The 23,251-nt window shown below is 41.4% G+C and overlaps 1 protein-coding gene across 1 annotated transcript in view; it reads left to right on the top strand.

The window, feature by feature from the left end:
- KCTD16 (potassium channel tetramerization domain containing 16) overlaps positions 1–23,251 on the top strand; it is a 204,569-nt gene that overhangs the window by 153,971 nt on the left and 27,347 nt on the right. The gene's annotated exons all lie outside the window — the stretch shown is intronic.

A 23,251-nucleotide genomic window follows, 5' to 3' on the forward strand; every position in this document is an offset into this window, starting at 1 on the left:
CTGCAGCAGTGTCATCCCTGGCCCACCAGGGCTCTGGATTGGGCTGCCATACAGCTTACATAGTTCTCCTTTCCTCGTTTTATTTTCATGACAGTCTTATGAGGTAGGTTTGACAGAGATAATCACTAGGCCAAGGTTACCCAAGGGACATCCCCGCTATGTGTTTTTAAGCCCAGGCTCTAACATCCTACTGCTATCCTTGTCAAGTATTAACAATTATACCGCTATGCTTGCTTTGTTGTCACTTTATACATATTGCAAACTAGACCTTGTATCTGTAATTGGTATACAATACGACTCTAATGAGCCTATTCTGCTGGTGTGGTCCTCATCTAAAAATTATATATAAAGGAAATCACACTTGATAGTGCCCCAATGTGAAGCATTCTCTTTTTGCAGCCTTCTATGAGGCTGTAATTTCTTCAGCAACAAGAATACTGCATTGTATCAAAGAAAATAATTGGAAAACTCAGTGGTATTGTTGGCAACCAGTCAAAGAAACATCAGATATGAGACAAGCAACATCGTAATCCAATTTCAGCAGGAAAGATTGTAATTGTGAACATATGAAACTGCCTTATACTGAATAAGAACTTTGGTCCCTCAAAATCAGTCTTGCCTCTTCTGATTAATGGTGGAGTTTTCCAGGCTCTCTCAGGTGGAGATTTTTCACATCACCTACAATCTGATCCTTTGAATAGTGATTGAACCTGGAACCTGGAACCTAAATGTTCTACAGCCCTTCCTCCACCATGCAGTCACTCCAGAAGTAACACCAAGTTATTTCTTCATCTTAGTAAGATGAAAATATCGTTAATAGATGCTTGGTTAATGGTGGACAAGATTCAAAGGTCTATTCATGAGTAACTTGCAAACTGACAGAGAATCTTAAGGACATTATTATGAGTATTTTGAAAAGTGCTGTATAGTAACCAGAATCCTGATGAATAAGTATTTGTGTTGCAAAACATGGGATGGGACAAACTGCATCCTTAACCTTCCCAAATGGTACTCTCTCAGTGAAAAATGCCTTGCTGAAGACAACTTCCCTGTAGCAAGCTCAAACAAAAATGGTAAAGAAACACTTCTAGTTGCTGCTTCACCCTTCTGCACCTTTCCTCATCTGGTACTGAAACCGAAGACAAGCTATCTTTCAAAAATACTGAAAATCTTTTAAAAGTTGGGTAGCTGGAATTGAATATGGAGATGCACGGGGTTGTTTTGTGTTTATTTTATTTAGGGTAAAAGGACTGTTGCCCAGTTTCTTGGGGGAAAGGGAGCTGGAAAATCAATGTATGCAGACATGAACAATTGATAGCATCCTGAAATGATTTTATAATAGCAGACTGTTATTAAACTTGTTAATTAGCAGAGTGTGGAATAAGAGACCATGAGACAGTTGCTGTAATTATATAAAAGAGTTTACTTAACTAATAAGGGAAGGGTTTACATGGAATAAAAACAAAGAACAACTTTCTATCCTAGTTCTAACTTTGTTACATTGCCTAGGACCATGTGATCCCATAGGGTGCCTATCTAGCAAGGCAGAGATTGGCCTCTTAAGGTGAATCTTGTTGTAGCAAAGAACATATCACTGTACTGAACTGAGGCAAAGAAACATAGTTAACTTTATAACCTCTGACTATGTGAGTTGTCTCACATAAGCAATGCCGGGTTAGCTGTCCAATAGCTTAATCAATGAACTGGTCATAAAACTGACCTCAGTAACTAATTAACATGCACATAGTTAACCCCATCATGTCTGAATTGTGATAGACACTTGCAAATCCCAACACAGGGACCTATAAGGTTACATTACACAGTTCTATTTATCTTGTAGTAACTTCAGCTATCAATGTGTGATGACATGGTTCTCACAGACCACTTTTTTCTTGTAGCAGAGCTTGAATGCAATCCCATCAATGAAGGCCTTGTGTGAGCATAAGTGTGCAGGGAGTGCATGCTTCCTTCCTGCTCATGCTGCCCATGATCCAAGGGTCTGCAGAAGTAAAGCATACATTTTTCTATCAGGACTGGGTTCTTTTTTACTTCAACATTTGCAGCACAGTCACTCCCACATTGTCAGGTAATGTCAGAAGACCAAGACCAAAAGGGCAGATGACAAGTCACAGCTCTTCTCTATAACTGTATCAGCCCCATGTCCCAAGCATGGACATCTCCTGCATGGTGCAATGAAGAGGTGCTACTGTGCCTCTCAGGTTATCAAGAGCCCAGGATGATAATAATTTTTTTTAAGGGAAATGGAATTGTGCACAGTATCCATATGAATTCCTGAGCTACAATAAGATTAATACTAAACTGCGAGGTTACAGTTCACTGCCTTAAGACACTGAGTTTAGGGGAACCAAAGTCTGCTTAACTGATGTCAGGGAATAACTCATGGCTTTAGGCAAAGAACTCTGTTAAATTAGAGGAGAAGATCTGTGATGCAGGGCAAAAATGGGTATAGGAACTGCTTCCAAATGGTACAATAAATCAATCTCCCTATAATGGAGGTGTCTACCTCTTTGCACATGCCAAATTAAGCAACTTCCCTGCATGAGATGGAAACCACCACCACTGTTCATTGAGCTGCAAGGGCATGGAGTGTGAACTGGAAGTCCCTGCCTTAAATCTTGTTTCTGCCATGAACCCTTTAGGTTGTCAACCAAACCGCTATTTCTCATCCTCTGTCCCACTCAGTACTCTGCAATATGGATTTAGATAAAACTGATCTGGAGGGTTCCAAGGATGTTTGTGTGTATATGCTAACATTATTATATGATATAACTAGAGATGGTTTCTTGCAAATTAGCTAACTCGTTACCTTCAAAATTTGTGTAGGTATTTAAGTCAACCCTTTCTGAAATAGAGCCAATATGATGTAATGGTTAAGAGTGATGGACGGCAGTCTGCAGAACCAGGTTTGGTTTACCACTCCGCCACGTGAGCAATGGATTCTAATCTGGTGAACTGGATTTCTTTCCCTGCTCCTATACATGAAGCTTCCTGGGTGACCTTGGGCTAGTCACAATTCTCCAGAACTCTTTCAGCCTCACCAGAGGAATATCTAGGCAAACTGGAGCCTGGGGACAAAACCTGTTTGGCGCCCCGCCGCCCTTCCCCACCATGACCAAACAATGATTTTTTGCACCAGCCTACAAAACACCTCCCACCTCCAGCAAAATATACATGGCTCTCTCCACGCCAATTCTCTTTCCTAACTTTGTCCTCACACCAACCCTATGAGGTAGGTTATTAGCCTGAGAAAAAGCTCCAAGCCAGTGCAAGTGGGTATTAAGCATGTAAATCTCTCACAAATCACCCCACCAAAATATTTACCAAACAAATGTCACTATCATCTCTCACAAAACACCTCCAGTGGAATCCACCCCCAAACAGCATCACTTTTAATGTTTAAACTGGGGACCTCACATTCTCCCTTTAAGTCCATGCCAAAGGGAGTGGATTTAAAAGGAGAATCTGGGGAAATTTGCAGGATGCCTGCTGTCAGGAGTGCAATTGTTAAGCTAGAAGCACCAAACTTTCAGGGTATCTTTAGGAGTCTCTCCTGATGATACCACCCAGGTTTGGTGAAGTTTGGTTCAGGGAATCCAAAGTTATGGACCCTCAAAGATGTAGCCCCCATCTCCTATTAGCTCCCATTGGAAACAATGGGGGATGGGAACACCCCTTTCAGGAATCCTGAAAAGTCTCTGAAATTGTGCGCCCCCCACTACGGGGCGCCCGGGGACACAGGGTATCCCATGTCCCCTAGGTAAATATGCCACTGAGCCTCACTTACCTCACAAGGTGTCTGTTGTGGGGAAAGGAGTTTGTAAGCTGCCCTGAGTGTCCTGACAGGAAAGAAAGGCAGGGTATAAATCCAAATTCCTCCTCCTCCTCCCACTCCTGTTGTTGTTGTTGTTGTTGTTGTTGTTGTTGTTGTTGTTGTTGTTGTTGTTGTTGTTGTTGTTCCTCCTCCTCCTCCTCCTCCTCCTCCTCCTCCTCCTCTTCTTCTTCTTCTTCTTCTTCTTCTTGCCTAAGGAGATGCCTATGTGGTTTTGCTTGTACTAGTCTCCCTGTACTTACACTTTTCACAGTAGATTTTTGAACTCCAATATAATAGTTCTTTGTGCAGCATAATATTCCAACACCCATAGTCTGTTGAATGCTACTCCTATAAATTGGAGAGGGGTTGTGGCGCCAGTTTTTTTAAAGGTAGTAGACACTGAGAAAGACCTTTGCCTGAGACAATGGCCGATTGCTGCCAGTCAGAATAGACAATATTGACCAGGATAGCCCAGTGGTCTGACTTGGTAGAAGGCAGCTTCATGTGCAGGTGATGCAAAAACCTTATGCATTCAGCAATAGTTGTAACAGGAAATGATATTTTAGTCATCTGCAGGGGACTGTGAAATATTCTGGCACATGGAAAGGAAAGGAATCCTCTCCTCCTAGCTAAAATAAATTACCAAAATAAATAAATAAATTGTCTATGGTAATGGACAAACATGCAGAACATCAGCTTAATTTAACAAAAAAGAGATAATGAGAAAGAATAGACTGGAATGATGGATATCACATTTGACTGAACTAATCACAGAAAGGTTAGCTGTTCTTCAAGGAAGCCTTGAAGTAGAAAGAGCGCTAATCACAATCAGTGACAGAAAGAGAAGAGTCTGTACCAGCTCTTAAAGCTCCTCTGAGTGACAGACCTCATGAAAATGAGATGGTGCTGGCATATTGTGAGAAAATCAGTATGTCAAATAGACAGAAGGAAGTAAGATTTCAGGGGAGCAAAGACAGAAAAAATAAAATAATATTGAGGGGAAAGGAATTCATATTTTAGCTGGACAAAAAAGTACCATTCAGAAAGTAAGAGGAATTAACAAAAGTAAATGACACATGAGGAAACCTGAAAAATAATTAGAGCAATAAAGCTATGGTTAAAGTTGACTTCCCCATTTGTGAACTGTTTTGCAGATGGTGAAGAGAGGTTCACTCTTTTAGTAATTTTTGAGGCCTCTGGGCGCTGTTCAAAATGTTAGAATACATAATATTGGCTAGTTCTCTGGAGTTATTAATGTTATTAGTCATGGGTTGTATCTTGTAACTTTCTGCTGCCCACACCTATGGATGGTATGTCCCATTGGTACAAAGAATGTTCTGTGGTTGCAAAGTTCATTCCATTGGCACATAAGGTTCTTACACCAGTGGAATGCACTTAGCTGCAAATGGTGGTGGAATACTGACTGATATTTTTGATGAGGTAATATTACTCTCTGTTTCTGATTTTGTGATCTTTCAATATGGTATAATTTGGAATTTTGTAGATGAGAGCAGGTTTTTTTAAAAAACGTTTGGCTTTCCTATAATCCACACGAGTTACCAAATAATGTGTTTGTAAATTAACTGAAAGTATAGGTAAATTATAGAAGACAAAACATTGAATTTTAAATAAATCGAACATTTTAAAGAAAAACAGCTTCGTCTGATATCATGTATCCTAACCCTGAAATTTTTCCATGAAGTATTTGTAATTCAAGAGCCTTAATTATTGGTTTGAAGATGGCTGGGCTTCTCTGGGACACAAAGTTCCAGCTTGTGATTCTAAAGGGAGCCGCATGCCTCTCCAAACAAGGAGAAAGCCAGCAAAATGCCTTACTTACTCCCGGGATGATCTCCCCTGTAAGGAAGCATGCAGTAATTCAAACCACTGTGACTAGCCAGGGTGGGGGAAGTTGGAGTTTGTGCTGTTGCCATCATTTTCCAGCTGGAGCCCTCACCCTCCCTCTTTTAAGGAGGATTACATCTAAGCCAAGTAACAAACCTCTCATTTATGGATTGAAGAAGAAAAAAAGAGATTTAAAAGAGAAGCTCTAACCTTGCTATCAAGAAGTCCAAAAAGAATTAAAAGATCTCCCTAAAAAGTATGGAAACTTAGAACTTTAAAAAAAAATAAAAAGAGAGACTAAATTAAGGGAGAATCTCTTGACTGAAAGCATTGGAGGATGATAGCTGTTTTATGGTTACGTAATAAAACTGACCATTTATGTAATAAAACTGACCTGACCATTTCTTAAGCTGGCAGACTGCCAAACCAAGACCAGAAAAGAAAGGATGCCTTGAGGCATCACTGAATAAGAAAGTTGGTCTAGAGCAGATACAAAGACAGACTGCTGGTGACCAGCAGCGAAGCTCCTGAGGGACAGGGGGCGCGACGCACCAGGCGCATGAATTTGGGTCACGTGGGGAGCGCAAAATCCCCCGGCTCCTCCCACTTTCCCCCTCGCTGCATCTCCCCCACACACTTACTTTAGAAAACCAAGCAGGCTGGAAAAAAGGCCTTCCTGTTCTTGTGGTCTCCTGTTCCCGGGTCTCCTGGGAAATGTAGTTCCCACCAGAACAGGAAGGCCTGTTCTGCTGCTTGTTCAGTTTTCTAAAGTAAGTGTGTGTGTGGGGCACTGTGGGGGGGCCGGCATGATTCTCCCCCCACAGTGGCCCCCCTCAGCGCCCCCCCACACTTACTTTAGGAAACCGAGCAGGCTGGAGAACAGGCCTTCCTGTTTGTTTATTTATTTATTGTTTAGATTTTTATACCGCCCCATCCCCAAGGGGCTCTGGGCGGTACACAACAGAAAATCCCAGTACAATCAAGCCAACACAGTTTTAAATATAATTGCTAAAACCTTTAAAAAACAGCGATAAAAACAGTAAGAGGCGTCCGACAAAATCCCATATTTAAAAGTCCTCCCTAAGAGGGAGAGACAGCAAGTCCCATTAGATAAAGAGGGGCCCAGATGTAAAGAGCCAAAAGAGGGGGAGCACCTTCAGCAGCTGGTCCCTCCAAAGGCCCGGTGGAACAACTCCGTCTTACAGGCCCTGCGGAACTCGCAGGGCCCGGACAGCTGGGGGATCCTGCAAGCCCCGGACAGCTGGAGGAAGTGTGTTCCACCAGGCCGGGGCCAGAGCCTTAAAGGCCCTGGCCCGTGTGGAGGCCAGCCGCATCATTGAGGGGCCGGGGCCACCAGTAAGTTGGCCTCAACCGAACGGAGAGGCTGTGCAGGGACATATGGGGTGATGCGGTCTCGAAGATACGAGGGAGACCCTGGGAAATGTAGTTCCCACCAGAACAGGAAGGCCTGTTCTCCAGCCTGCTCAGTTTTCTAAAGTTAGTGGGAGTGGGGGGGCGCCACCGTGGGGGGGCCCGGCATGATTTCCCTCCACAGCAGTCCCCCTGCAGCACCCCCCACACTTACTTTAGAAAACCGAGCAGGCTGGAGAAAAGGCCTTCCTGTTCTTGTGGGAACTACATTTCCCAGGAGACCCTGGGAAATGTAGTTCCCACCAGAACAGGAAGGCCTGTTCTCCAGCCTGCTCAGTTTTCTAAAGTAAGCGGGAGTGGGAGCGGGAGTGGGGCAAAAAAGCCAGAGTGCGCACCGGGTGCACTCTGACCCAGCTACGCCTCTGCTGTTGACTGTGGGCGACTGTTACACAGTGCCATCTAGACAGGAGGACAAGAGGCATGTTCCTTTGTCCCCATGGAGCGACGCAGGAAGGAGGGAGTAAGTTTTAAGAATAAAAGTGGAGGGCCGAAAAACAGCACCTTCCACCTGGTACCGTTAGCTTGGCGCCGGATGGAAGCTGCTGGTAGCTGTGCGATCTTCTGCCCCACAACGGCATTTTTACTGGCCCCATGCTGGTCTAAATGGCTCATTCAGAAAGGGCCACACAGTTTCACAAATAACCTCCTGTGTTGCTTTGGCTATAAATCAATATTGGTAGTTCTAACATTTCTGGCTCCACTGTCTCTGCCTAAAATATTATTGCTCATTGATTACTTTTGCTCCCTTTCCATGTTATTTTCCACACATTGAGTTAACTGGTCTGATCCAGTGAAGAACCTTTTTCTTTTTTAAAAAAATATTGCTTCCAAATAGCTTATAGACTGCTAACCTCAGGGCCAGACTGAGAATAAGCAGTAGTAGCTACTAGCTATTCTTCTTGGTTTTCTGAGATGTAGTTCAAGAACCCCTGTTTTTTATTAAATAGCAATGAAATAAATTGCAGTGCTTTGTTATTCTTGTACTGAGTAAAACATATGAGGCCACACTCATTACCAAGTTATGATAAAAAAAAATGGTCCTAGGCCGGGCCTGAGACTAGGGCCTGGTACATCATAACATATTACATCCAATTTCACTGGTTTATCTAACATATTAGAGTGCAGGGAAAAAAGATGGGAGTAATTTTGGTTTTGCCAGCTGTTGTTACCTTCATGGGGACTCATGGAAAGTTTTGCAGTAGTAGATATACATGGTTTTGAGCTGGCAAGTGTGACAGAAGTGTTTCACTTTCTCAGAACAATCTATTTTTTCCCAGACATCTTTGCTACTTATGAATACGAGCCAGGGGAAACAAATGGCAGTTTTGTCAGATAGGCCCATAGACTTTTTTGTCTTCTAGATTTTTACTCAAGATCCGTGCACCTGAAAGCAAATAAATCTAGACTATTCCCATTTAATGCCAAGACGGATACGACAGCCAATTACTTCCATGATATTTGTCACTGTTCTTGCACTATACCTTAATCATTTTACTAAGACAGGTATTTTCTGCTGATAAATCTAGCTATATTATCAAGTCAGAGTGTATTTATTAAAACACCAATTAGATCTTGCTCTCTCATCAATCATCAGTTGTTTAATTCATATGTGGATGCAAAAGGCTGTTTTATGCATTGTGCATGCATGAATGAATGATCTAAATCAAATTGTCGCTGTACTAGCATTACCTTTCCTCCAAATCTACAGGTAATCAGTTTTTTATTTACTGTATGAATAATGTTTTATATTTTAAAAAGTGGCACTAGATCAGCTTCTAGGTTTGAAAGAAGACTTACTTTGCAAAACTACAAACAAGAATGACAATGGTAGATAGGGAAAAGCAGGACAAGAAGAGATAACTCAGATTGTCATATACAAAGAGAAGAACTATCCCAGGGTTTATAAGATAATTATAAATGAAATCACAGGCAGGATTCAGCAGACTCAAAGCCATAAAAATTAAATATCAGACAGGAAACTCATTGGGCGTGGCTTGATGATGTCATGGTGATGTACACATTGGATAGTTTGTACAAGCAAGTAGATATGTACCATATGATACCTTTGCATAGTCACAATCATATGCCTTCTAAGAGGAAGGACCATTTCCCAGACTAAAAAAGAAATATAATGTGGAAGTAAACTGCATGTAAAATGTAAAACTGTAGATCAGCTTTAGTGCTAATTTCTGCTTCCGATCTCCAGTTTACCTGTGCAGGAGTTATTACAAGGGCACATGCATAGAAATCATAGAATTTGGCACACTCTCAGCTGTTCAGGGAAAATGATTTGCTTATGATCTTACTTTGAGCAGGGATGCTTGAATATCTACCAGTTTGGCTCACGTTTTGTTTATCTGTTGCAGATGGGGAGCTAGTTTTTCAAGCATTTATTAACTGGTTTATGATTGTTTGTCACATTGCTTCATTGTATTGCTTTCTAATAGTGATGTACATCACAATTGACTTTTTGTGCATGCATATTTTTTTGAGGATCATATAAATTAGTCATAAATAAGTGCTTTTTAAATCATATTGTTTGGTGTCTCTAGTGAAGTTAACCACTGGAATCCACTTTCAATCCACTTTGTAGCTGGACTTTTACTGTGCGGAATAGCAAAATCCACTTGCAAACAATTGTGTAAGTAGATTGAAAGTGCATTATTCTGCATATGTGGACAGGGCCTTTTTCAAGTAAGGATTAATTAATTAATTAATTAATTAATAATTAATTAATTAATAATTAATTAATTAATCGCCCGGACAGCTGGCGGGAGAGTGTTCCACCAGGCCGGCGCCAGAGCCGTAAAGGCCCTGGCCCGAGTGGAGGCCAGCCGCTTCATCGAGGGGCCAGGGACCTCCAGTAAATTTGCCTCTGCTGAGAGCAGAGGCCAAACTGAGAAATATGGGGTAATGCGGTCCCGAAGGTACGAGGGTCCCAGGCCACGTAAGGCCTTAAAGGTCAACACCCACACCTTGAAGATGATTCGGAATTCAACTGGGAGCCAACTGGGATTAACTGTTGAAGTCACATGCCTGGAATCACATGAGCTTCTGAAAAGATCTCTCTCTTCTCTTCTTCAATCAGAAGAGGAGAGACTGGCACACAGGCAAATATAGACTGTACAGACACTCAGACTGAGCACTTGCATAGATAAGAGTTTGCTATTCCTATGTTTAGTGTAAATTCATTTGTTATCTAGTAAAGGTCTACAAAACAACTGACTTGCATGTCTGCCCTATTATTTACTCTGCTAATTCATTGCAATACAACATATCTTCAGTGCTTTTGCAACCTGTTTGGCAGGTGGTTGAGTAATTCCGGGCCAAACTAAACAGATCTGGTGATTAGTATTGTCTGATTGTCACAGCTGAATACAGTAAGTTTGACTCTTGATATTAATTGAATCTTAAACTATGAATTCTTTGTTGCTTTACAGTAGATAAATTTTCCTCTCAAGAGATTTTACAGAGCATGGGACTATAGGATAGGTTCAGAACTGAGGAGTGAAAGATGCAAGGGGGAGATGACAATTAGCCAGACTTTTAATTCCCAAAGTAGAAGATTCTTCAACTATACCTGGCTAGAAATCAATTCCTCTCACGAGGAATTTATTTATTTATTTATTTATTTATTGGACTTGTATCCCGCCCTATCCCTGCAAGGCTCAGCACATAAGTCTACATTTTACAAATTAGCCCATAAGACTACATTGGGGGGGGGGGGCAGTGAAGGAAAGAAGACAGTGGACATTTTTGCACAGTCAAAATATCCAGGGGTAGAACCAGAATCTTACATACCATGGCTATTTTTTCCCGGTTTCTTCCTCTGCATGGCTCCCTGCTTCCTCCTAGGAGCCAAGGTGGACTGGGAGGTAATACTCCATTTTGTTCCACACGGGCACAGGACAGATCTGAGCATGCCTGGTGTCCTGCATTCTGATTTGTTGTTGTTGAGTGGCAGCAGCAAGCAGATCTCAGTGTGCCTGGTGTTCTGCAAATCTTTTTTGATAGGTCCAAGACTATCACCTAAACACATCTCCCTCACACTTGGAAGCCTCCTATCTTTTACCTTCTCTGCAAGATTTCCTGAGATTCCCCTCCTTCCTTTTATCCAAGCAAATAGTGTACAGAAAAAGGTATTTCAAACTGGATTTGGACTCTGTCAGTTGCTGACAGAGGCTTACCTAGGGAAAAATCTGCAAAATCTGAGCAAGGAGGCTTGCTGCTTCCTTGCTTTTGGGGTTGGCTAGGGGTGCTCTTGGTCACTTGAACTACCTGTGTTTTTGTATGTGGTGGGCAGCGCCAATGGAAAATGCTGGCTGCTTTGCGCAGCAGGCATTTCCAGGGTTTTGTGTGGCTGGTTCAGAAAGCGTTGTCTCCTCCACACACACACATCCCATGGGCAGAATGCCCCTGGTTGGTGATTGGTGATGGGGAGACAGAGAGAGTGGGAGGAAGTTGCAAGGTGGGAAAAATATACTGGGTCTGCTTCTGTGGCGTTTGCACGGCAGCGGGGTCACACAGGGGCATTTCAAAAGAACCACCAATTTGGTGATTTTTGAAAGTCACATTGCAAAGGAAAAATAGTGGCAACACTGGGGCAGACTCTGTGCAGCTTTGGGAACTGTGCAGAATTCCCAGCTTCACAGGGATATTTTCCATGCTCACCCCAGGATATTTTGACCATGCAAAAAATGGCCAGTGTTTATTTCTTGGTGAATGCAAGGCATTCTGCAGATGTTCACAAATATGGATTATTTTACATATGCAAATTACAGCAAGTTTGTTTGCAATTTATAATTAAAACAAGATAAGACTGAGTGAAACTGGGCATTGGTTTTCCTGCTCCCACCTTTCCTGAGGCAAATTTCTTCCTGCTAACAGAGGAAGCAATCCTCAAATGATATAAACCAATAGCAAATATGGTAGATCTTCTCTTACCTAGATAGAGCCTCTTCTTAGGTTCTTCATCTTCAGTCAACTCACAACTCTCTTCTCATAATTTCTAAATTAAAAAACAAACAAGAATCTTCTAGCATCTTAAAGACTAACTGGTAACCATCTACCTTATGTCTTCTGGGACTATGGCCTGTTTCATCAGATTTAAGTGCTGAATTGCTTTTAGTTTATTCTCTGTCCCTACCTTTATTATCTGTGTCATGTTCCAATTGCCATCCTGTTCCAGAAGCTTCACAGATGACAAACAGTTCTCTTCTGCTATTACCGCTTACTGATGAGGCAGACAGTCATTCTGCACTATCAACAGCCTCCATTGCAAATGGTGATCTATCGGCTGTAAATGTATCCCTGTGCTGGGTCATGCCAGTGCAGGATGGATTAAAAGTTAAAGTGCATTTAGACCCAGTTCATTTTGTTAAATATTAGATTACATACAGTTCTTTAAATATTTTAAAAACAAGCCATAAAACAAAATAAAAGAACAATCCTTCTGCTTCAAAACTTTTAAAATGTGTCTATATTTGGAATACTATATGCGGTTGTACTCGCTCTCCCACTCCAAACCTGATACATTTGGCAAAGACAAAGTAGGTAAATTGGCCCAAGAGACCATCTTCCTTCTGTTGAATGCTTCCTGAGAAATAAACGTTTGAGGGTTTTTAGCTGAAAAAAAAGATAAAATAGAAAGGAAGGAAGTCATGACTGGGGAAAGACAGAAGAAGGAGACATATTCATGTCCTGAACAATAAAATGGTGGTGGAGAGGCAACAGGTTTAGATCAAACCAAGATCTAGCAAAACTAAAAAGTAGATAAATATTTGCTTTGTGATGTAGGCTCAATAGACATGCAGAATGCCATATATGGGGGGTTATTTTTATGGAGAAGTTACATTAATAGAAAATTGCCTTCCCTGCATGTATAGGAATCCTGTGTTCTACCAGGATGGGACCAGGGCCAAGAAAGCCCTGACTTTGGTTGATACCAGCTAGACTTCCTTGGGTCTGAGGATTACCAGAAGATCTGCTTACATTGATCTATGAGGGACAGAGTGATCTCTGGGGAACATACAATAAGAGACAGTCCCATAGGTATGCTGATCCCTATTATTTTTAATTTTTTTAAAAAATTAATTTAATTAAATCCCTATGATTTTTAAATGCAAGAACCTTGAATCTAATTCAGTGCTCCATCCAAAGCCAATGCAGCTGGTGAAACAAGGTGGTATGTGCATCTGCCATGGGGATCTCAAAAGGACCCTTGCTGCTGCATTTTGGATGAATTGAAGCTTCTAAAGGAGATCCAAGGATAGCCCTGCATAGAACAATTGCCTAACCTAGATGATCATTGTGGCTAGTCAGACTGGGAGAAGTAGGGCACCTAGCATAGATGGAAAAATGCAATAGCAGGAGGAGTTGTAGCCTTTGCTTCCTTCTATCCTGTGCCACTTTCACCAGAAAAAAATACCCATGGGGGCAGTTTGTTTCACTGCTGTTACTATGCATCTGTCCAGGACATATGGTCAGGAACATGGAATAATTAGTGAAACAAAGTGCCTCTCATGAGTCAGCCTTCTAAGCAGGAGAAGTCTCTGGAGAAGGAGACAGAAACAGAAGAAATAAATCAAATGCTGGAGGGTCTGGAAACAGCTAAGGTAAACAAATTACAGCCAGATGAGCTGTCCAGTGCAAGCAGAAATACAGGAGGAAGGGTCAGCAGGATCTAAAGATTCACTAGGGTGGAGAAGGCAGAAGCAAAGGCAAAAGCTAAATAATAAAAGGAGAAGCACCTGCATTGGGACTCAATATGGTAGAAGGCTCTGTGAACTAAAAGCATCAGGATTAGGGGAGGACTGAGTGCAGAATGACGCCTATGCAGGATTCTGGTCCCTTTGGAAAGGGCATTTGATATAGGCCTTGACTTGGTTTCAGCTGTGTCTGCATGCACCAAGTGTGACTTCCTGGGAATCACTGCATGCTTGGACTCGCTGCTAGTCACTGGCTCCAGTTCATGCCTAAGCTATGACTGTGAGCACCCACTGCCATGACCTATGCCTAAGAAATGCTACCTGCCTTGACCTTTGAACAACCTGACTTACATCCACAAGGTCAACCTGCTTAGACTCCTGAGCTGCTGGACCAGCGTGACTGCTCACTTCCTGCCTTGACTGTCTGCTAGCCTGTTGCATGTTCTGTGACCATGACTGGACCCAAGCAGCACAGTGCCCATGAACATTTTTTTCTGTTGAAAGTGGCACAGGATGGAAGGCAGCCAAAGCTAAAACCTCTATAGCAGGGGTAGGGAACCTGCGGCTCTCCAGATGTTCAGGAACTACAATTCCCATCAGCCCCTACCAGCATGGCCAATTGGCCATGCTGATAGAGGCTGATGGGAATTGTAGTTCCTGAACATCCGGAGAGCCGCAGGTTCCCTACCCCTGCTCTATAGCTATGCTGCAATTTTGATGCCACACATTTCCCGCTATGTCTGTCATGCAATACCAGTGGGCTGTGGATCTGGGAGCTAATATCTAGGAGCTGGGAGCTAATACCAGTTTGCTTGGCTGTGGATCTGGGAACTTTGTGAGAATCGTCCAGGTTGCAATTTTGCCAACCTTGTTTTGAAAGTGTTTTAGTATGATTTGTAACAAAGTATGACTTGTAACCTGACACCATCTCTACAAAACTTTTCCCACTGAGAAGTACACTGAGATCTTAAGATTATTTATTTAGATCCATTTCCATAGCTTTAGCAACAAATCTGACATTTGTCATTCTCTTTGACAACCTCAAAAAGTGCCAAAAGTATAAATGAAAATTTGCAAACAAACAGAAGAAGAAAACATGAAAATTTATGAGACAGATCATTTAAAAATAACTTGTTTTCATGCCAGTTAACAGCTTGGGGGCTGGTTGAAGTCTCCAGAAATGCAGTGGTCTTTCAAAATTAGTAGATGTTATACCCAAAATGCAGGAAAGTCTCAGGGAAGGTGAGCAATCCTGTAATTCACATAGGCCTGAGCAATTTGCTTAGTCCTGAGCAATTCAGAACATGAACAATTCTGTGATTCGCTTATCCCTGAGAATGGGTATTTTTTTAACTAGCCTTACTATTTCAAAAGTGTGTGGGTAGCCTGCTAGAGCTTCATAGTCCTTTAGTCGATGAGAGTAATTTCTGAGAGATGCAAGCCATTGCAGCAGTGGTGGAGAGAAGCAACTAGGACCAAAAGGTGACTGTGTGAGAAAAGTGCATGTGTAAAATGCTGCTGCACTGAATTTGCAGAAAGTAAACTACCAAATAGGTTTAAACTTTTTATGAATAGTCAGATCCCCCACTCTCAAATCAGCTGATTCTTGCAACTAGTGACCATAATGTGAGCCAAATCAGCAATTTCAGGATGATGATATCTAGGCAGGGAGAAGGGGATCTGCAGTTGGTCAAAAATGAGGAAGAATAATTAAGGAGTCATCTTGCTGTCTAATTGAGGGATGACTTCTGAAGTTTAAAAGACCTGTGAATAGCCAATGGGGAGGACTGATATTTAGAAAATGTGAAGTGCTACCCTAAGCAAGTTGACAGCCTCCTATATCCATTAAGTCAACAGAGTTTAGAGGGTGTAACTCTGCTTAGAATAGCAGTGCTATTTGTGTGTCTGGGCAGAGTCAAGCCAGGCGAGGCACTGGGGTTTTGAAAAGAGACTGAGTTTTTAAAAAGATGACAGATAAAGTTTGGAGGTTGGAAAGGTTTAACAGTTGGATGAAAGTGAGGGTAAATGTTTGGGGGCTCAGATTTGTGTTGCCAGCTCTGGGTTTGAAAATACATGGAGATTTGTGGGTGGAGCCTGGGTGAGAGGGATTTAAGGGAGAGAGGGACCATGGTAGAGTATAATGCCATGCAGTCCACCTTCCAAAGCAGCCATTTTATTTTAAAAATGAATAAATATTTCAAATAAACAAATAAGAAATAAGTGATTCACACAGTCTTGAGATCAGTTGTTGTTCTAGGAGATTTCCAGTAACCACATGAAAGTTGGCAACCCTCGTTCAGATGGGTGACAGGAGAGGAAAGTTGATGTGTTGGGATCTGATCTGCTCTGAATATTTTTTTTTAAAAAAAAACACTGTATTGTGGCTATTTTTAAATACAGTATAACTTTCCACAATCTTCAACAAAAGGACTTTGAGGTCCCCTAAGCAAAAAGTCTGTGTGGATCTTTCAGTGTCGTTTCAGCATTCACAATTAAATGGGCATTAGCTACACAGAATATCGTCTCAGGTTGAATGGTAATGGAAGAAATAGTATTTTGGTTAGATGGACACAGATTTAATTGTGTTGAAATCATTTTACATCTTAGGAAGAGAATTTCCTTCCTTCAATATTCCCTGGTGCAGAAACCCTTTCTTGCTTTAGAAGGTTCCCACCCCAGCTGACCGCTGTCTGCCACTGTATAGCCTGTCTCTTATGAGGTGCTGGATATTATCAATCCCCTACCCAGTGATGGTTCCAGTATCCTCTTTATGGACCTCACTTACAGGCACTTCAGAGGCACTTCCCTTTATATTTCAATGCCACCCTCTTTGGATCAAAGCATACTCTGGTGGTATATACAAAACTCTTTGCCTTCTAGCTCTTTAAACAACTCTCTGTTCTTCAGTGGTGGAGCTAAAAGGGGACAGGGGTGCACTGTGCACGCGCCAGTGAGGGTGGAAAATCACCCCTTGACCCTGCCCCCTCACCCTACCTCATCTGCCTGGCCCGTTTTCAGCCAACAGAAAGCTGTTTTCAACTTTTGCCCTGGGCACCATTTTCTCCCTCTACACCCCTACTGTTCTCTCTCTCTCTCTCTCTCTCTCTCTCTCTCTCTCTCTCTCTCTCTCTGTAAGTGCTGTCAAGCTACTTCTGACTCATGGTGACCTTATTAATCAATGTCTCCAAAATGTCTTAAACAGCCTTGCAAACTGAGGGCTATGGTTTAATTTATAATGCCAATCTACCTCATCTTTAAATCACTACTACCTTCCATATAGTTTACTTAGTAATTATGAGGAACTTTCTTATGATTTAACCAAATTTATTTGACAGGCACACATAGAAACAAATTGAAAAGGGGAGGCCCACATAAAGTATCCTGAACTCCTTGGAGGAACTGTAGTACAACAATATATGGAAGTTCTGTAAAGACCTTATCCTTCCACATAACATCTGAAAAAGGCTTGTGGGGAGACTCTGTGGGAATGTCAATCAGGGCTGATTTTTTCACGGTCAAAATGTCCCAGAAATCCAGGAGTGTACTTGCCGCAGCACTTTTTGCCCTGCTCCTGACTCTTCACTGCTCCCTGGTTCTTCCTGGAATTTGAGACAGGGCCGGTTCATTATGCTCCAACTGTTTCTTCATGAGCTCAGTTCTTCTCCATTTACACTGCAAGCTCTACCGCAATGTCTTCCATGCATGTGCGGACAACCTCCGTTTCCCACGTTCTGATTGGCTGAATCTCCCCCTGTTCCCCCACTTTCACTATTTTAGTTTTAAATGACTCTGAACACAAAACAGGCTCTGAGAATCAGAACCCTTACTCCCCACCCCATCTAAAATCCTTGTGTGTGCAAGAGAATTGCCACTCTCCTGTTTGCGGCGTCTGCACATGCCACTTTTCTGTTTAAAACCCAAGGTTTCTCCCTCCGTGTTTTTTTCCCCACTGCCTCCTCACACTTCCAGGACACCTCTCTGGGAGTCGAAGGGCAACATGGTCACAACACCACCTGCCTCACTACTTTTTTCCACCATGGAGTTTTTCACAGCAGTGGAAGCCACCGGAAAACAAAGGGGCATTTCAGAAGAACCTCAAATTTGGCAGTTTTTGGAAATTCATGGAGCAAAGCCAATACTGTGGGGTGGTGCTGGGGCAACAATGTGGCAGACACGCTGCAGCACCGGGAGCTGTGAAGAGTTCCCAGCTGCACCAGAGTATTCTCCGTGCTAAGAATGGGGCATTTTACTGTGAAAAATCAGCCCTTGCATGTAAAATAGGTTTCTGTACATTACCTCATGTATTATAAGCTGTGAGTTAGCATCCCAATGTCATGTAAAAGTGGGTCTACATTCCTTTATCATGATAGATCTCATAAATTATAACAGAGGTGAGCTTACAAAAAAATCCAAATGATGTGCCTCCTCTTTCCTTTGCTTACCATGGGCTGAAGTGCACACTGCTTTACTTTAAGGACTTGAATTATGAAAAGCCTTTAAAAAACTGGATAATATGTACTTGTGTATTTACTTATGTTTTGCTTGCTAACATCATCAATGGGCAGCACCAAGCTCTGCTAATCTGTGAAATTGTTTTCCATTTTCCAATGCAATGAAAGTTAATTGCTTTCCACAGAGAAACAAGACAGTCTCTAATCTGGTCCAGTGCTTATGAAGATCATTCTTCTGTGGCAATTAATTTATTCTTAAAATTCTATAGTACAATAAAGCCTGAAAGAGTAAACTGACCATGTAAGTGGATCTGTCTTTTCCAATAAAGTATACAGTTTGGTTCCTATGCTGTATAAAATATACTTAATATAAAATATACTTAAGCAAAGCTTACAGTCCCATCAAAGTAGTGAGGCAGGCGGTGGTGTGACTGTGTTTCCCTTCTACTCCCAGAGCAGTGTCCTCAAAGGCTTGCAAAAATAAAACAGCTATCCCACCACCGAGAAGCCTCTATGGAATTGAATAGACTTACATGACCTTTTTCCCGCCATCGAAGTAAACTGGCAAATGGCCTGGAGGAAACTGATTAATCTTGGCTCCTTCCCCTAGCCATGCCCCCAGAGTGTTCCTGTTGAACCGTGGTGGCAGGGGCACTGGGACACTGGTGCAGTGTTCTGTTCCCTGTCCCAGCACCAGAGGAGGCTGGTGGAAGCCACACACCAGTGGTTTTGCCTCTCTGCTGGGGTAAGTACCCCAGGGAGGGCAAATGCACTGACGCAAGGGCATAGGGCTCTCATATCCCCCCCCTTTGGATGGGGCTCTAAGGCATTTAAATTAATTACAAATAATGCAGAAGGAAACTGTTTATAGCTTGTTAGTAGGTATATATTAAGTTTATTCTATTAGGATATATTATAGCTTTGATTTGCTGTCATGAACTGAAATGCAGTAAGACAAATTGAAAAATATAAAAGAATTATTTAAGACCTGCTATTTATACTACTGCCTAGTAAGCATCTGTCATCTGTAAAGAAACACCTGTGTGATAGCAAGATTATGAAGGTATTTACATTTTATTTTAAAGTAATAGCCCTTAGAGCATGAAAATTAAATTGAATTAGGTAGCAATACAGTTCAAGGTAATATTCACATTGTTACAACATAGAACAAGCACCCCTCCCCCCACCCACACAAAGGATTATTAAGATGTGATTCTAAAGCCTTGTATACACAATCGTTCTTTGGGAAAACCTTTGTACTTGTTCTTCCAGCATGCTCTTTCCATTTTCTCTTATTTAGTCAGTCAGTCAATTTTATTGAAAGCCATAGGCCATTACAATATTACAATATTATTACATTAAAACTTCTGAGCCAACTTGTTATTCCAACAGGTAAGAAAAAAAAATTCACTAAAAATCCATCATGTGAACACTAAGTCCTTCACTTTCCCCCCTACAGTATGTCTAGATTGTATTCCCACCTAACTTATACCAATTTAGGTTTGATCATTTACTTTATTATGTTGTTGGAGCGAATCTTTGTAGCTGCCAAGGCGAATAGGCCAACCCTATAGGATATATAGGGATCCAAATCCGCAAGGAGAAGGTATAATTTGTCTGATACCATAATATACCTCCTTGATCCCTAAGTTACTTCCAGACTTAACAAGAAAGGGTGCCCTTGATGACTTGCGCCTATCTCCAAATTGGCCTCCAGTAAGGGAGAAAGAAATAGAGAACTTGATCAGTTCTATTAAAACCGGGAAGGCTCCCGGTGAAGATCTGATTCCGAATGATGTGTTCAAAACATTTCCATCTTGGTGGGTACCAATTCTTGCCAAACTTTTCACTCAGATTAACAATACTGGCAGTTTTCCTAGTGGATGGAAAACCAGCATAATTGTCCCTATACATAAAAAAGGAGACAAAAATGACCCAAAGAACTATCGTCCAATAAGCCTATTGAACACTGCCTCTAAAATATATGGTAAATATCTCCTTGGAAAATTAGAAGATTGGGAAATTGAGAATCACATATTACATCCACAACAGGCAGGATTTAGGAAGGGACAAGCTACAGTTGATCACTGCCTTGTACTATATCAATTAGCTCATTCAGCCATAAGAGGCCCAACAAAAGCCTTATATACGGCATTTGTTGATTTGGCCTCTGCTTTTGATTCAGTATGTAGAGAAAGACTCTGGTGGAAATTGCTGAACACAAATATGGATAAACGCTTACTTTTTTCCTTATTAAGAGAGCTGCACGAGGGATACCATGGATCAAAGTCAGAGTAAATACATCAGTGCTCTCTAACAGATGGGTTTAGAGCAGGGAAAGGAGTCAAGCAGGGCTGTTTACTTGCCCCCATTTTATTCAATCTTTATATTAATGATATAATTCCTAAGCTGACTGGCCATGAATTTGTTGCCCCCTCGCTAGGAAAACAGAAAATTTCAATTCTGCTTTATGCAGATGATATGGTCCTAGTTTCACTTACAAGGAATGGCTTAAGGAGACTCCTATATAGTTTGGGTGAGTATTGCAGAGAGGAGGCCCTCTCCATAAACTATTCCAAAACTAAGGTAATGGTGTTCAAGAAAAGACCAAGAAAATACAGTATTTAGCTAACCTTTTCAAAATTCTCATTTGTTTTTTTCTACGTATTTATTGATAGGTCACACATTTGTTTAAGAGAGAGTTAGCAAAAAAGAAAGCTGTTCTACATTTTCACAGCACAATTCACCTTTTTTCTGTCAAGTCACAGCTGACGTACAGCTATAAAACCCAATGATTTTACTACCAAGCATTTATATCTTTACATATGGCAGATTATCTTCCTTCCAGTTTTGAGTTAATAATATTTTCCTGCTGTGAATACATTTTAATAGGCTATTTAAATTTTTCCTGTGCCTCAAAGGGCACCCTTAAAATTACATGGTATCTTAACTTGTGCCTTTGTATGTATGTATGTATGTATGTATGTATGTATGTATGTATGTATGTATGTATGTATGTATGTATGAATGTATGTATGTATTTCTACCCCATGCATAATTTTATAGATTTCAATCATATCCCCCCTCAGACATCTCTTCTCCAAACTAAAGTGTCCCAAACACTGCAGTCTCTTCTCATAAGGAAGGTGCTTCAATCCCTCAATCATCCTCATTGCCCTTCTCTGCACTTTTTCTATCTCTTCAATATCTTTTTTGAGATGTGGTGACCAGAACTGAACACAGTACTGCAAGTGCGGTTGCACCACTGCTTTATATAAGGGCATGGCAATCTTTGCAGTTTTATTATCAATTCCTTTCCTAATTATCCCCAGCGCATAGAGTTTGCCTTTTTCACAGCTGCCATGAATTGAGTTGACATTCCCATGGAACTATCAACTAGGACGCCCAAATCCTTTTCCAGGTCTGTGACTGATAGCACTGACCCCTGCAGTGTGTATGTGAAGTTTGGATTCTTTGCCCCATCACTTTATATTTTGATACAATGAACTGCATTTGCCTTTTCTTAGCCAATTCATCTAATTTATAAAGGTCTGCTTTGAGCTCTTTGTAATCCTTTGTGGTTCTCATCACCCTACCTAATTTGGTATCATCTGCAAACTTGGCCACGACGCTACCCACCCCTACTTCCAGGTGATTTATGAATAGGTTAAAGAGCGCTTCATACTTTCTGTGTAAAGCAAGTATATTAGCCAGGTTTCTGCATTTGGATACTTGCAAGTCAAGTAACTAAACAAATAGATACTTGAAAATAATTAATATTCAGACAGCAAGTGGAGTGACAAAGAAGAGTCACGGAGAATAAAATAAATCATGAATGTGATAAAAATGAATAACATTTATGGAAGTGAAACATAAAATGGAGTTCCACACATAAGCCCATTATTGCTCTGTTGGTGTGGGTCTTTTTTGTTTCATTTTCATAAATTTTATTAATCTTTATCATATTCAAGATTTTTCTTACTCATTTTATCAAATTACTTTCTTCTCTGCTTCTCTTTGTTGCCCCACTCGCTGTCTGAATCCCATGAAAGGCTGATTTAAGCACTACACACCCAGACCAGTTATTAAAATAAACAGTGCTGGAAGCTGAACAGGGCCTGAAGTTCTCAAGGGTTAGGTGAAACTGGGTTTCGTAAAATTGGGTTTGGGCCAGCTCTGTCTCACATACTCCATTAAGGAGCTGAACTCTGAGGAGAAAAGATTTGGTGACTGATCTTCTTGATGTGACAGGCCCTAGAGTGTGGTTGTCCAGATAGGCAGGTGAGAGTAGCTATTGGCCTGTACACTGTCTTCATAGACTTAGTTGGGCCTACGCTGTTGGATTAGATGAGGCATTCAGTCTTGTTCTCTGAGGATCTTCCATACATTTGTGACTGAATTTTACAGTGCTTTCTTTGTAGGGCAGGATCCACCGACAGCTTCTCCTAAGCTGCCAAATGATGTCTTCTGAATTCCCTTGCCACTCATGTACAGTTATCAGCCAGTTTATTGGTATTCTCAACTGATATAGACATAAAAACTTCATGGCATATTCTATTACATTATGACCTTCCTTCTGACATTTAAGCTTGAAAGAGAACGCTGTGTGGGATTTTAAAAATAAAACATATCTGTTCCTGGCATGCTCGAAGTCTTTCTATCTCCCAAATATGCTGTGCCTTATTCTTATTCTAGAGGATCTAAAGCTATTTCAAATCATTGCAGTTACCTTATAGTCCTGAGTATTATTAGAATCAGACTGTTAGGCTACAATACAGAATCGTATTACAAAGGAACCAGAGTCAGAAATACTTCACACATACTTTTCCTCAATAGGAATATCATAGATTGCAGGCTCCTGGATCCAGTCAGTTTCCCTCAGTGCTTCATTGGAATTCATTTAAATGAGTTTTTGAGTGCTAAATATATAGGCTGGGCATTTAGAATTTGGCTGTTTAAATTTGCCCTGGCAGATCTGCCACTGA

The sequence above is a fragment of the Sphaerodactylus townsendi genome, linkage group LG03 (genome assembly GCF_021028975.2).
Source record: "Sphaerodactylus townsendi isolate TG3544 linkage group LG03, MPM_Stown_v2.3, whole genome shotgun sequence".
NCBI classification, from domain to species: Eukaryota; Metazoa; Chordata; class Lepidosauria; order Squamata; family Sphaerodactylidae; genus Sphaerodactylus; species Sphaerodactylus townsendi.